The 13430-nt window shown below is 47.6% G+C and overlaps 1 protein-coding gene across 1 annotated transcript in view; it reads right to left on the minus strand.

Moving 5' to 3' along the window:
• The window catches only part of AP3D1 (adaptor related protein complex 3 subunit delta 1), a 437106-nt gene that overhangs the window by 89200 nt on the left and 334476 nt on the right, over positions 1-13430 (minus strand). The gene's annotated exons all lie outside the window — the stretch shown is intronic.

A 13430-nucleotide genomic window follows, 5' to 3' on the forward strand; every position in this document is an offset into this window, starting at 1 on the left:
GAGAATTAATGGCTTGGAGTAGTCAGGGCATTTTAACACTGGTGCAGAGCATATGGCCTGTTTAAGGTCCTCAAAAGCTTTTTCAAAGCTAGCTGTCCATACAACTTTCTTTGGCATCTTTTTAGATGCAAGATCATTAAGAGGGGCTACAATGGCGCCATAATTCTTGATGAACCTTCTGTAGTACCTAGTAAGGTCTAGAAAGGCTCTCACCTGGGTCTGTGTGGTATGGTGAGTCCATTTCCAAGACAGTCTGGATCTTCCCCCGCAATGTCTGAATCTGGCCTCCGCCAACCAGGTAGTCCAGATATACAAAATTCCCCTGCTCTATCTGGCACTTAGAGGTCTTGATAGTGAGGCCTGCCTTTTGCAGGGCATCCAAAACATTTGAGAGGTGGACAAGGTGGTCATCCCAGGTGGAGCTAAAGACAGCTATGTCATCAAGATAGGCTGCACTATAGGCTTTCAAACCTTGGAGGACTGTATTCACCAGCCTCTGAAAAGTGGCAGGTGCATTCTTCAAACCAAAGGACATAACAGTAAATTGTTAACACCCTCAAATGGTTGAGAAGCAGTTTTTGGTTTTGCATCCTGTGACAATTTGATCTGCCAATATCCTGCACTCAAGTCAAAGGTGCTTAGATTCTTGGTAGATTCCAGTGTATCTATGAGCTCATCTGCCCTAGGAATAGGGTGAGCATCAGTCTTGGTGACTGTTTTGAGCCCTCTGTAGTCAGCACATAACCTCATCTCTCTTTTTCCATTCTGTGAGTGAGGTTTTGGTACTAGCACCACTGGGATAGCCAGGGGCTGCCAGAGTGCTCAATCACTCCTAGGTCTAGTATCTTTTGCACTTCAGCTTTGATGCAGTCCCTAACATGATCAAGTTGCCTGTAAATGAAAATGTCACTTACCCAGTGTACATCTGTTCGTGGCATTAGTCGCTGCAGATTCACATGTTTGGCACAGTCCGCTGCCTGGTGTTGGGCTCGGAGTATTACAAGTTGTTTTTCTTCGAAGAAGTCTTTTTGGTCACGGGACCGAAGGACTCCTCCCTCTTTGGCTCCATTGCGCATGGGCGTCGACTCCATCTTAGATTGTTTTCCCCGCAGAGGGTGAGGATGGAGTTGTTTGGTATAAATAGTGCCCATGCAATGGAGTGAATATGTATGTATGATAAGAGTTTCTAAAAATTATTTACAAATGTTCAGATGTTTAAGGTTTATGATCTACTTCTAAACGGCTACAGGCTTCCCGGGGAGGTGGGAGGGTACATGTGAATCTGCAGCGACTAATGCCACGAACAGATGTACACTGGGTAAGTGACATTTTCAGTTCGATGGCATATGTTGCTGCAGATACACATGTTTGGCATAGACTGTAAAGCAGTTACCTCCCCTAAAAGCGGTGGTTTAGCCTGTAGGAGTTGAAGTAGTTTGGAATAATGTTCTTAGTACAGCTTGGCCCACTGTAGCTTGTTGTGCATTTAGTACGTCTACACAGTAGTGTTTAGTAAACGTATGAGGCGTAGACCAGGTTGCAGCCTTACATATTTCGCTCATAGGAATGTTTCCTAGAAAGGCCATTGTAGCACCTTTCTTTCTGGTTGAGTGTGCCTTTGGTGTAATAGGCAATTCTCTTTTGGCTTTAAGATAGCATGTTTGAATGCACCTGACTATCCATCTAGCAATGCCTTGTTTAGAGATTGGATTTCCTATGTGTGGTTTTTGAAAAGCTATGAACAGTTGTTTTGTTTTCCTGATTAGCTTTGTTCTGTCAATGTAATACATTAGTGCTCTTTTGATGTCCAATGTATGTAGTGCCCTTTCAGCCACAGAATTTGGTTGTGGGAAGAACACTGGCAATTCTACTGTTTGATTTAAATGGAATGGTGAGATTACTTTTGGCAGAAATTTAGGATTTGTTCTTAGAACTATTTTATTGTTGTGTATTTGAATAAATGGTTCTTGTATGGTAAATGCCTGTATTTCACTTACTCTTCTGAGGGATGTGATTGCAATGAGAAATGCGACCTTCCAGGTTAGATATTGCATTTCACAGGAATGCATGGGTTCGAAAGGGGGACCCATGAGTCTTGTTAAGACGATGTTAAGGTTCCATGAAGGAACTGGTGGTGTTCTTGGTGGTATAATTCTTTTTAGCCCTTCCATGAATGCTTTAATAACTGGTATTCTAAATAGAGACGATGAATGAGTAGTTTGTAGGTAAGCAGATATAGCTGCGAGGTGTATTTTTATAGATGAAAAAGCGAGATTCGCTTTTTGCAAATGTAGTAAGTATCCTACTATGTCTTTAGTAGAGGCATGTACTGGTTGTATTTGATTGGCATGGCAGTAGTAAACAAATCTTTTCCACTTAGATGCATAGCAGTGTCTAGTGGAAGGTTTTCTAGCTTGTTTTATGACCTCCATGCATTCTTGTGTGAGGTCCAAGTGTCCAAATTCTAGGATTTCAGGAGCCAAATTGCCAGATTCAATGATGCTGGGTTTGGATGTCTGATCTGTTGTTTGTGTTGTGTTAACAGATCTGGCCTGTTGGGTAGTTTGACATGCGGTACTAGTGAAAGGTCTAGTAGAGTTGTATACCAAGGTTGTCTTGCCCATGTGGGTGCTATCAGTATGAGTTTGAGTTGGTTTTGACTCAACTTGTTTACTAGATATGGAAGGAGAGGGAGAGGGGGAAAAGCGTACGCAAATATCCCTGACCAATTCATCCATAGAGCATTGCCTTGTGATTCGCGGTGTGGGTACCTGGATGCGAAGTTTTGGCATTTTGAGTTTTCTCTTGTTGCGAACAAATCTATCTGGGGTGTTCCCCAAATTTGAAAGTACTTGTTCAGAACTTGGGGGTGAATTTCCCATTCGTGGACTTGTTGGTGGTCTCGCGAAAGGTTGTCTGCTAGTTGGTTTTGTATTCCTGGAATAAATTGTGCTATTAGGCGAATGTTGTTGTGAATCGCCCACTGCCAAATTTTTTGTGTTAGGAGGCACAATTGTGTTGAGTGTGTTCCTCCTTGTTTGTTTAGATAATACATTGTTGTCATGTTGTCTGTTTTGACAAGAATGTATTTGTGTGTTATTATGGGTTGGAAGGCTTTTAACGCTAGAAATACTGCCAACAGTTCTAGGTAATTGATATGAAGTTTTGTTTCGTGTATATCCCATTGTCCTTGAATGCTGTGGTGATTGAGGTGTGCTCCCCACCCTGTCATGGAAGCATCTGTTGTTATAACGTATTGAGGCACTGGGTCCTGAAATGTCCGCCCTTTGTTTAAATTTTTGCTGTTCCACCATAGAAGCGAGAGGTATGTTTGGCGGTCTACCAACACCAGATTTTGAAGTTGACCCTGTGCCTGTGACCATTGTGATGCTAGACACTGTTGTAAGGGTCGCATGTGTAGTCTTGCGTTTGGGACAATGGCTATGCATGATGACATCATGCCTAGAAGTTTTAGCACAAGTTTTGCTTGTATCTTTTGGTTTGGAAACATAGCACTTATTAGCTTGTGGAATGCTTGCACTCTTTGTGGACTTGGAGTGGCAATTCCTTTTGATGTGTTGATGGTTGCTCCTAGATATTGTTGTGTTTGACACGGTTCTAGGTGTGATTTTGTGTAGTTGATGGAAAACCCCAGTTTGTGAAGGGTTTGTATGACAAAGGTGGTGTCGTTTGCGCATTTTTTTACTGTGTTGGTTTTGATTAGCCAGTCGTCTAGGTAAGGGAACACATGTATCTGTTGTCTCCTGATGTGTGCTGCTACTACTGCTAGACATTTTGTGAACACTCTTGGTGCAGTTGTTATTCCGAATGGCAACACCTTGAATTGGTAATGTATTCCTTTGAATACGAACCGTAGGTACTTTCTGTGAGAAGGGTGTATTGGTATATGAAAGTACGCATCCTTTAGGTCTAATGTGGTCATGTAATCTTGCTGTTTGAGCAGTGGAATGATGTCTTGTAGTGTGACCATGTGAAAATGGTCCGATATGATGTAGGTATTTAGTGTCCTGAGATCTAATATTGGTCTTAATGTTTCGTCTCTTTTTGGAATTAGAAAGTACAGGGAGTAAACTCCTGTGTTTTTTTGTTGTACTGGTACTAATTCTATTGCATCCTTTTGCAGTAGTGCTTGAACTTCTAGTCCTAAAAGTTCTAAATGATGTTGTGACATTTTGCGTGTTTTGGGGGGGATGTTTGGTGGGAAGTTGTGGAATTCTATGCAATAGCCATGTTGGATTATTGCTAATACCCAATTGTCTGTTGTAATCTGTTGCCAAGCTTGGTAGAATTGGCTTAGTCTTCCCCCCACTGGTGTTGAGTGAAGGGGTTGCGTGACTTGAAAGTCACTGTTTAGGTGGAGGTGTTTTTGGAGTCTGGAATCTTCCCCTACTCCTTGGGAATTGACCCCCCCGATATCCCCTGAAACCACCCCTTTGGAAGGAACCCTGATATGGTGTGGTTCTTGATTGTTGGCTGGTGGTGTCTGTGGGTTGGCCACGAAACCCCCCTCTAAATGGAGTTTTTCTGAAAGAGCCTCTGCTCTGCGGGGAGTAGAGTGCGCCCATGGCTTTGGCCGTGTCTGTGTCCTTTTTAAGTTTTTCAATGGCTGTATCCACTTCCGAGCCAAACAGTTGTTTCTCGTTGAAGGGCATATTAAGGACAGCCTGCTGGATTTCAGGTTTGAAGCCTGAAGTGCGTAGCCAAGCGTGTCTCCTTATGGTGACAGCAGTGTTGACTGTTCTTGCTGCAGTATCGGCTGCGTCTAGTGAAGAGCGGATTTGATTGTTTGAGATCGTTTGTCCCTCTTCCACTATTTGCTGCGCCCTTTTTTGGTATTCCTGGGGAAGATGGTCTACGAGAAGTTGCATCTCGTCCCAGTGTGCGCGGTCATATCTGGCCAGCAGCGCTTGTGAATTTGCGATGCGCCACTGGTTGGCTGCCTGTGACGCCACTCTTTTCCCTGCCGCGTCAAATTTTCTGCTTTCTTTGTCCGGAGGTGGGGCGTCGCCAGATGTATGTGAATTTGCTCTTTTGCGAGCTGCCCCTACTACCACAGAGTCGGGTGGTAACTGTGAAGTAATAAACACTGGGTCTGTGGGTGGTGGTTTGTATTTCTTATCCACCCTTGGGGTGATGGCTCTTGATTTTACGGGCTCCTCAAAAATTTGTTTTGCGTGCCGTAACATCCCTGGTAGCATTGGGAGACATTGATATTGGCTATGTGTAGCCGAGAGGGTGTTAAATAAGAAATCATCCTCTATAGGATCGGAATGCAGTTGGACATTGTGGAAGTCTGCAGCCCTAGCCACCAGTTGCGAGTATGAGGTACTGTCCTCTGGCGGTGACGGCTTTGTGGGGTATGACTCGGGATCATTGTCCGGCACTGGGGTGTCATACAGGTCCCAAGCGTCTTGATCCTGATCGTCATGACTTATGGTAGTTTGCGCTGGTGAGTGCATTTGTGGCGGTGTTTGTGCCGGCGATGCCTGTGGAGGAGAGGGCGGAGGCGTGACTTTTTTAACCACTTTGGCTTGTGGTTGTGTGTCATCCTTTGGAAGTCCGATCTTTCTTTTCCTCATGATTGGGGGAAGGGTTGATATCTTCCCTGTATCTTGCTGGATGCACAGTCTCTTTTGTGTGTAGTCCGATTCTACACTTTGGAGCTCTTGTCCAAATTTGTGCATTTGGCCACTTAGTCCTTGTTCCTCTGAGTAGGATGAAGGTGTGGTATTTTTCGGCGCCGAGAGAGAATGTTTTTTCGGTTTCGGCACCGACAGAATTTTTGTTCCTTTCGGCACGGATTCTCGGTGCCGATGTCTTTCGGTGCCGGTATCTTGTTTTTGTCTCTCGGAGCCGCTTTCTCGGCTCCGAGGTTGCTCCATGGCGGTCCCTCGACCGGAGTCGGGTGTCTTCGCTATGGGCGTGCCCTTTTTCGGCCCCTTCGACGGGTCGCCTGATTTATGGGTCGAGCCATGGCCTGTTGGCAGTGGCGTCCCCTGGGCTTTTGGTTTGTCGATGGGTTTACTTTTCGACGTCTTACTCACAGTTTGTTGCTGTTGTTCGACGTCGGAGTCTCCGGATTCTGATTCCGGAACCGAGAATGTTTCCTCTTCGTCGTCGAAACGTTGTTTTGTCGACGTGGACGCCATTTGGTGACGCCTGGCTCTTCGGTCCCGGAGTGTTTTTCTGGACCGGAAGGCTCGACAGGCTTCACAGGTATCCTCCTTGTGCTCGGGGGACAAGCACAAGTTACAGACCAAGTGCTGATCTGTATAAGGATACTTACTGTGACATTTTGGGCAGAAACGAAACGGGGTCCGTTCCATCGGCTTCGATGTCGCACGCGGTCGGGCCGACCAGGCCCCGATGGGGGATCGAAACTGCCCCAAAGTCTTCCGATGATCGGTGTCGATGTACCTAACTATCCCGATACCGAACGGAACAATACCGACGCTTTCTTCCGAGATTCTGACTAACTTTCCGAACCGAAACACGGAGCGAAAAGGAATACGTCCGAACCCGACAGCGGAAAAAAAACAATCTAAGATGGAGTCGACGCCCATGCGCAATGGAGCCAAAGAGGGAGGAGTCCTTCGGTCCCGTGACCAAAAAGACTTCTTCGAAGAAAAACAACTTGTAATACTCCGAGCCCAACACCAGGCAGCGGACTGTGCCAAACATGTGTATCTGCAGCAACATATGCCATCGAACTCTTACTTTTAACAGGCAGGCTGTCCCCTGTGCCAATTGTGTGTTCATACCATGTTGTCTGACCAGATGTCAGAGAAAATAGTTCAGAGAACTGGCCTAGGAAGTTCCTGCAGTCCTCTTTCTGAGACTCAGAAAGGCAGTCTGCTAGGACCACTCCATCCACTGAGCCATCAGTTGCAGTGGTGGAGAAGACATCAGGGAGAGGGTTACTCACTTCTTCCTGTCTCTCATTAGTTGCTCGGAGCTGGGTCAGATTAGCCCGGTCATAGCAGGGCTTAAGAACGGTTCACATGAAGAACCCTGAGAGGGCTTCTGGGAGTGCCAAGGTCTGCCAAATAGGTGACCTCACCCTTTTTCTCCACTATATTGTGGGGACCACTCAGTTTGTCTTGGAGTGCCCTGGGAGCTACAAGATCCAGGACCCACACTTTCTGTCCTAGCTGGTACACAGTTAGGACAGCCTTCTGATCATGCCACTGATTGATTTTGCAGTTCTTGGCTGGCCTAAAGGTTTTTAGTGGCCTTTTTCATGTTCTCAGCCATCCTGGATCTTAGGCCAAGTACATAATCCACAATGTCTTGTTTAGGGGGTTCAAGAGGTTGGTCCTATCCTTCCCTTACAGGTGCAAGTGGACCCCTAAAAGGGTGACCAAACAGAAGTTCAAAGGGCTGTAGCCCACTCCCTTCTGAGGAACCTCCCTGTAGGCAAACAGGAGGCATGGCAATAGGACATCCCATCTCTCCTGAGTTTTTCAGAGTGTGCCATAATCATGCCTTTGAGAGTTTTATGAAATCTCTCGACCAAACCATTGGTTTGGGGGTGGTAAGGGATGGTGAACTTATAAGTTACATCACATTCCTTCCACATGGCTGTAAGGTATGCAGACATGAAGTTTGTACCGCTGTCTGATACCACCTCTTTTGGAAAGCCTACCCTGGAGAAGATTCCCAGTAGGGCCTTTGCCACTGCAGGAGCTGTAGTGGTCCTTAGAGGTACAGCCTCTGGATACCTGGAGGCATGGTCCACCACACCACCAGTATAAATCTGTTTCTAGAGGCAGTGGGCAGGTCGAAGGGGCTAACAATATCCACCTCAACCCTCTCAAAGTGAACCCCAACAACTGGTAGTGGGATTAAAGGGGCCTTTGGGGTTCCACCTGTCTTGCCACTGGCTTGACAGATGATACAGGAGCGACAAAACTCCTTGTTGTCTTCAGACATATGGGGGCCAGTGAAAGTGTGGGACAAGTCTGTCCCAAGTCTTGCTTTGCCCCAGGTGACCTGCTAGGGGGTATGTCATGTGCAAGGGTCAACAAAAATTCTCTATATTGCAGAGGTACTACCAACCTCCTGGTGGCACCAGGTTTGGGTTCCCTTGCTTCTGAGTATAAGAGGTTGTCTTCCCAATACACCTTTAGGGTGCCACTGTTATCCCCTGCTTCCTGAAGGACAGCTTGCTGTCTTAACTCTTCCAGTGTAGGACAAGTTTGCTGTGCCCTACTGAACTCCTCCCTGGCAGGCCCCCCTGCACCTTTAAGTTCAGCTGTGTCAGCTTTCAACTCTTCGTATGTAGGTTCTACCAAGGGAGTGGATTCATCCTCCTCAAATGGGAAATCCTTATTGGAGGGTGAGGTAGTGGGCAACTTTTTGCCCTTTCTACCCTTGGCTTTGGGAGCCTCTTGGGCCATTGTTCCAGGCTCCAAGATTCCTTTTACTTTTTGCTTCTTGGCCTGAGCCCTGGTCAAAGCAAAACTATGCCCTGGGATGCCCAGCACTGCTGCATGGGCCTCCAACTCCACTACAGCCCAAGCTAAAGTCTCCAAGTCATTCCCGAAGAGACACTCTACAGGTACGTCTGTGGACACTACAACCTTCTTTGGGCCAGTAACCCCCACCCAGCTGAAACTGGCATGGGGTGGCATACAGTGTTGTTGTGGGCGTCAGTCACTTGGTACTGATGACCAAGCAGATGTTAATCAGAGGACACCCGTTTTTCAGTCACCATAGTGACACTGGCACCTGGGTCCCTGTAGGCCTCTACCTGAACACCATTTTTCAAGGGCCTGTACTTACCCATATTAAGGGGACAGGCAGCAAGGGTGGCTAAATCAATTCCCACATCTGAGCCTCAGTAGTTTCCCTAACTATGCCAGCCCCCACTACACTTCCTAAAGTGAGCCCAACTACACCGTCGGAAAGGCTATTACCGCCTGACCCGCTCTACTACTGTTGTTACTAGAGGCACTAGTGGTAGAGGTGGGGGTTGTAGTGGGGTGGTTTGGTGCTTTTCTTAGGGCAGGAGCCGTCGCCTGGACTATTGCCCTTGTTCCTACCGACATAGCGACAAGGCTTTTTGTTATGGGAAGAGGAAGAGGATTTGGACCCACCCCTAAAGGAATTTTGTGGGCCTGATAAAGACTCTTTTGGTTGAGTTTTGTCCGGAGACCAACCTGCTTCCTTTTTCTTGTCCAGTGTGAGCCTTTCTGCTCGCCCTTGTTATTACCCACTTGTCTGCCTTCTTTCCCAATTCTTGGCGTGAGGTCCGATCTGATACTACTAAGTACTGGTGCAACAAATCAGACACACACTGTATATGCTCTCTTAAAATCAGATTGTACAAGCACTCATAATCACTGACTTTGCTACCACGTAACCAGCCCTACAGGGCCTTCACAGAGCCGTCTACAAAATCAACCCAATCTTCGGAGGACTCTTTCCTGGTCTCCCTGAACTAAATTCTGTACTGTTCAGTGGTAAGACCAAATCCATCTAACAGAGCAGACTTTAAAACTGTGCAATTTTCAGTATCCCCCTCTCTGGCATTAAGAAGCCTATCCCTCCCCTTGTCAGAGAAGGAGAGCCAAAGGATAGCAGCCCACTGACTCTGGGTGGTCGCTTTGAACTTTGCAGGCTCTTTCCAGAGGAGAGAACCACTTATGGATGTCATCCCTCACCTTGTAGGGGGAAACAACCTTGCTAAGGTTTCTAGAATCAAAACAAGAGCCCTCCATTACCCTAGGTTCACTGAAAACAAAGCTGCTGCCACCATGGGGTGCTAACCCCAATGCTTGCCTCTCTCTCTCCACTGCCAAGGCCTCCCTGTCTAGGGCTAGCTGTTGCTGCTGCAGCCTCAGCTTGGTCTCCTCCAGGCTCAGTTCCCTAAGCTCCCTAAGGAGTCATCTTCTGGAGTTGAGCAGTTTGTCCTCTCAGATACAAAGGCGACATGAGAGTGGCAGGATGAGGATCTGTCCCTAGGCTTAGTTACCCTCTGAACTAGTCTCTTGGGAACAAAGGGGGACCTTACTAACATGGCCACCTTTGGCACTACCTGTAGTGTTCCCAGCTACACTAGGGGATTTACTAGGGACCGTATGATCCTCTGAGGGACCCTCCTCAGCATTCAGATCTTCTCTTTCTAGTACTGGGGGTTAGAAACAACCTTCTTCTCCCTCTCCTCCTGGCTACCAGCTTGCTCCTGGTTATTCTGGAGGAGAAGTCCTGACAGCAGACTCTTATTAGGGTTCCTCCATGTCTTCAGTTACCTACTCTTACACACTTCCCTCAGTTTCTGAGAACCCATGTTCTGAGATGTGCTAGGAACTGAAGACATTTTAGAGTGGTGTAGGGTGTGCCTAAACTCCCTAACTTCTAGTCTCTCTTACAGAAGTTTGGCGTAAGGGCTATGTCTAGACCCCTCTCTTAACCAAACACTAGAGACTATGTCCGGACACTAGGTGTATGTGTATGTCCCTAGCTAGTAAGTGGTCTTTCCTGTGGAAAGTACCAAGTGACAGAGTGGTAAGGCAATTGCAAGTGCTTATACCAACTCTGCATCACCAATGTAGGAAGCTGGCCTGGTGCGTGGTGGGTACCTATGGTACTTACACCTTATACCAGGTATCCCCCCTTAGTGAAGTGTAGGGATTGTCTAGAAGCCAGGCTCTCTAGAGGTATCTGTGGATGAGCAGCCAAGGCTTATCTAGGAGACATGCAAAGCTCATGCAATACCACTGTAGTCACAAAGCACTTACACACATGAAAGAAAACACTCAGTTACACAATAAATAACAGTACTTTATTTTTGGAACAAACCACCACAAAATACTAGACAGGTAATCCACCCTTAGGAGGTAAGTAATACACTAAATATGTACACTAGTAATCAGAAACAGGCACAGAGAAAGTTAGAAAACAGTGCAAATAGCAATAACCAATAGTGACCTAGGGGGAGCACAAACAAACTTTAAACAAAAAAAAAAAAATGCAAATAAGGTACCCCCACCACCTAGGTAAGTAAAATGTGTAGAGGGAAGCTGGGAGTACTAGAAAACCACAGAGGTACGCAACAAACACCCCTCTGCAACCAGGAGTGCAGGAGTAAAACAATGGATTTTCCCCAAACCGCCCATAAGGAGAAAAAGAAGAAACCCAGAGAGGACTGCAAGAAAACCAGCGGTGGATTCCTGAAGAAAGGAGACCTGTGGAGAGAGGGGACCAAGTCCAAGAGTCACAGTGGAGTCCAGGAGGAGTATGAGCTACTACCCACCCAGCTGTGGATGCAGGAGTTGGTCGACTGTGATGAAGTACAGGACAGCACTGCAGCCCTGGAGCCAGAGGAGAGTTCCTGATGGATGCAGATGAAGCCCTATGCTGGAAGGAAGATTGCAGACGGATATCGGTGCAGGAATTCCACCAACAAGCCTTGGCAAAGGCAAACTTGCAGTTAGTGGAAAAGAGGTGTTGCTGGGGACCAGCAAGGACCAGGAAGACTCAACCCAGGAGGTGGAGTTGCAAGAGACCCTCGGCGTCAAAGAAAGTCCACAGAAGCAGAGGCAGCACCCACAGGACAGGGACATAGGAGTCGCAGAAGAAGCCCATGCAGCACTACAAAAAGAGGATCCCACACCGCAGGAGAACCACGCAGGAGACTGTGCTTTGCAAGATAGAGTGACGGGGCTGGAGCTACACGTCGCCTGAAGATCCCTTGGAGGAGATGCAAACAAGCCTTGGCATCTGCAAGAGACGCGGTGCATGGGGGTACTGTCCTGTGTGGGAAGGCAAAGGTTTACCTCCACCTGGACAGCTAGCAGAGATGACCAGGAGGACTACTCCGGACCTCCACCTGTGATGCAGGATCCATGCAGCTCAGCAGGAGCGGGGATCCACGCAGCCGGTCGTCGCTTGTTGTAGGTACCTGCGGTTGCAGGGGAGTGACTCCTTCACTCCAAGGGAGATTGCTTCTTCTTCTTGTGCAGGCTGAAGAGTTGTAGTCTTCTGAGGATGCACAGCCTGGGAAATGTTGCAAAGCTGGCAGGAGACGTGGAAACAAAGTTGCAGAAGAGTCTTGTTTGTTGTAGCTGTGTTTGTCAGTTCGTGGAAGGTCCAGTCCCGGTTCCAGTGGCCAGAAGTCGAAGCAGAGGTTGCAGAGGAGTCGTGCTGGAATCTTGCAAGCCGGATCTGAGGCCCCACCCTAGAGAGAGATCCTAAATTGCCCTGAGAGGAGGGTTGGTCACCGCCAGGTGTTACAGTTCCTGCAGGGGGAGGTGTGAAGCACCTCCACCCAGTACAGGCTTTGTTACTGGTCACAGAGTGACAAAGGCACTCTCCCCATGTGGCCAGCAACATGTCTGGTGTGTGGCAGGCTGGCAAAAACTAGTCAGCCCACACTGGAAGTCGGGTATGTTTTCAGGGGGCATCTCTAAGATGCCCTCTGGGTGTATTTCACAATAAAATGTACACTGGCATCAGTGAGCATTTATTGTGCTGAGAAGTTTGATACCAAACTTCACAGTTTTCAGTGTAGCCATTATGGTGCTGTAGAGTTCGTGTTTGACAGACTCCCAGACCATATACTGTTATGGCTACCCTGCACTTACAACATCTAAGGTTTTGCTTAGACCCTGTAGGGGCATAGTGCTCAAACACCTATGCCCTCACCTGTGGTATAGTGCACCCTGCCTTAGGGATGTAAGGCCTGCTAGAAGGGTGACTTACCTATGCCACAGGCAGTGTGAGGTTGGCATGGCACCCTCAGGGGAGTGCCATGTCGACTTAGTAATTTTCTCCCCACCAGCACCCACAAGCTGGCAAGCAGTGTGTCTGTGCTGAGTGAGGGGTCCCTAGGGTGGCATAAGACATGCTGCAGCCCTTAGAGACCTTCCCTGGCATCAGGGCCCTTGGTACCAGGGGTACCAGTTACAAGGGACTTACCTGAATGCCAGGGTGTGCCAATTGTGGAGACAAAGGTACAGTTTAGGGAAAGAACACTGTTGCTGGGGCCTGGTTAGCAGGCCTCAGCACACTTTCAAATCATAACCTGGCATCGGCAAAGGCAAAAAGTCAGGGGGTAACCATGCCAAGGAGGCATTTCCTTACATATGGAGAGTAGGTCACTCTCGCCATTGATTGTTACACTTTAGCTCTGGCCCGCATACTATCGCCCTGAGAGGCCTGTAGCTGCTCACCCTCACTATCCAGAAAGTCAACTGCGGAAAGGGATGTACCTAGCCCAGATTTCAGAACCACAGTAGGCTGGAGCACAGGATACTAGTGGCAATCAAACTCAACCATCTTAGTTGGAGCTCAACAGCCCCTTATCTACCCTGTGGCCTGTCAAAGAGGTCTGAAAACTGCATAACCAAAGATGAGCTTTCTGCTTGCACAAAGCCCTGAAGTAGAGTCTGGAATGGAGGGTGGTA

Source organism: Pleurodeles waltl, chromosome 12 (genome assembly GCF_031143425.1).
Source record: "Pleurodeles waltl isolate 20211129_DDA chromosome 12, aPleWal1.hap1.20221129, whole genome shotgun sequence".
Taxonomy (NCBI): domain Eukaryota; kingdom Metazoa; phylum Chordata; class Amphibia; order Caudata; family Salamandridae; genus Pleurodeles; species Pleurodeles waltl.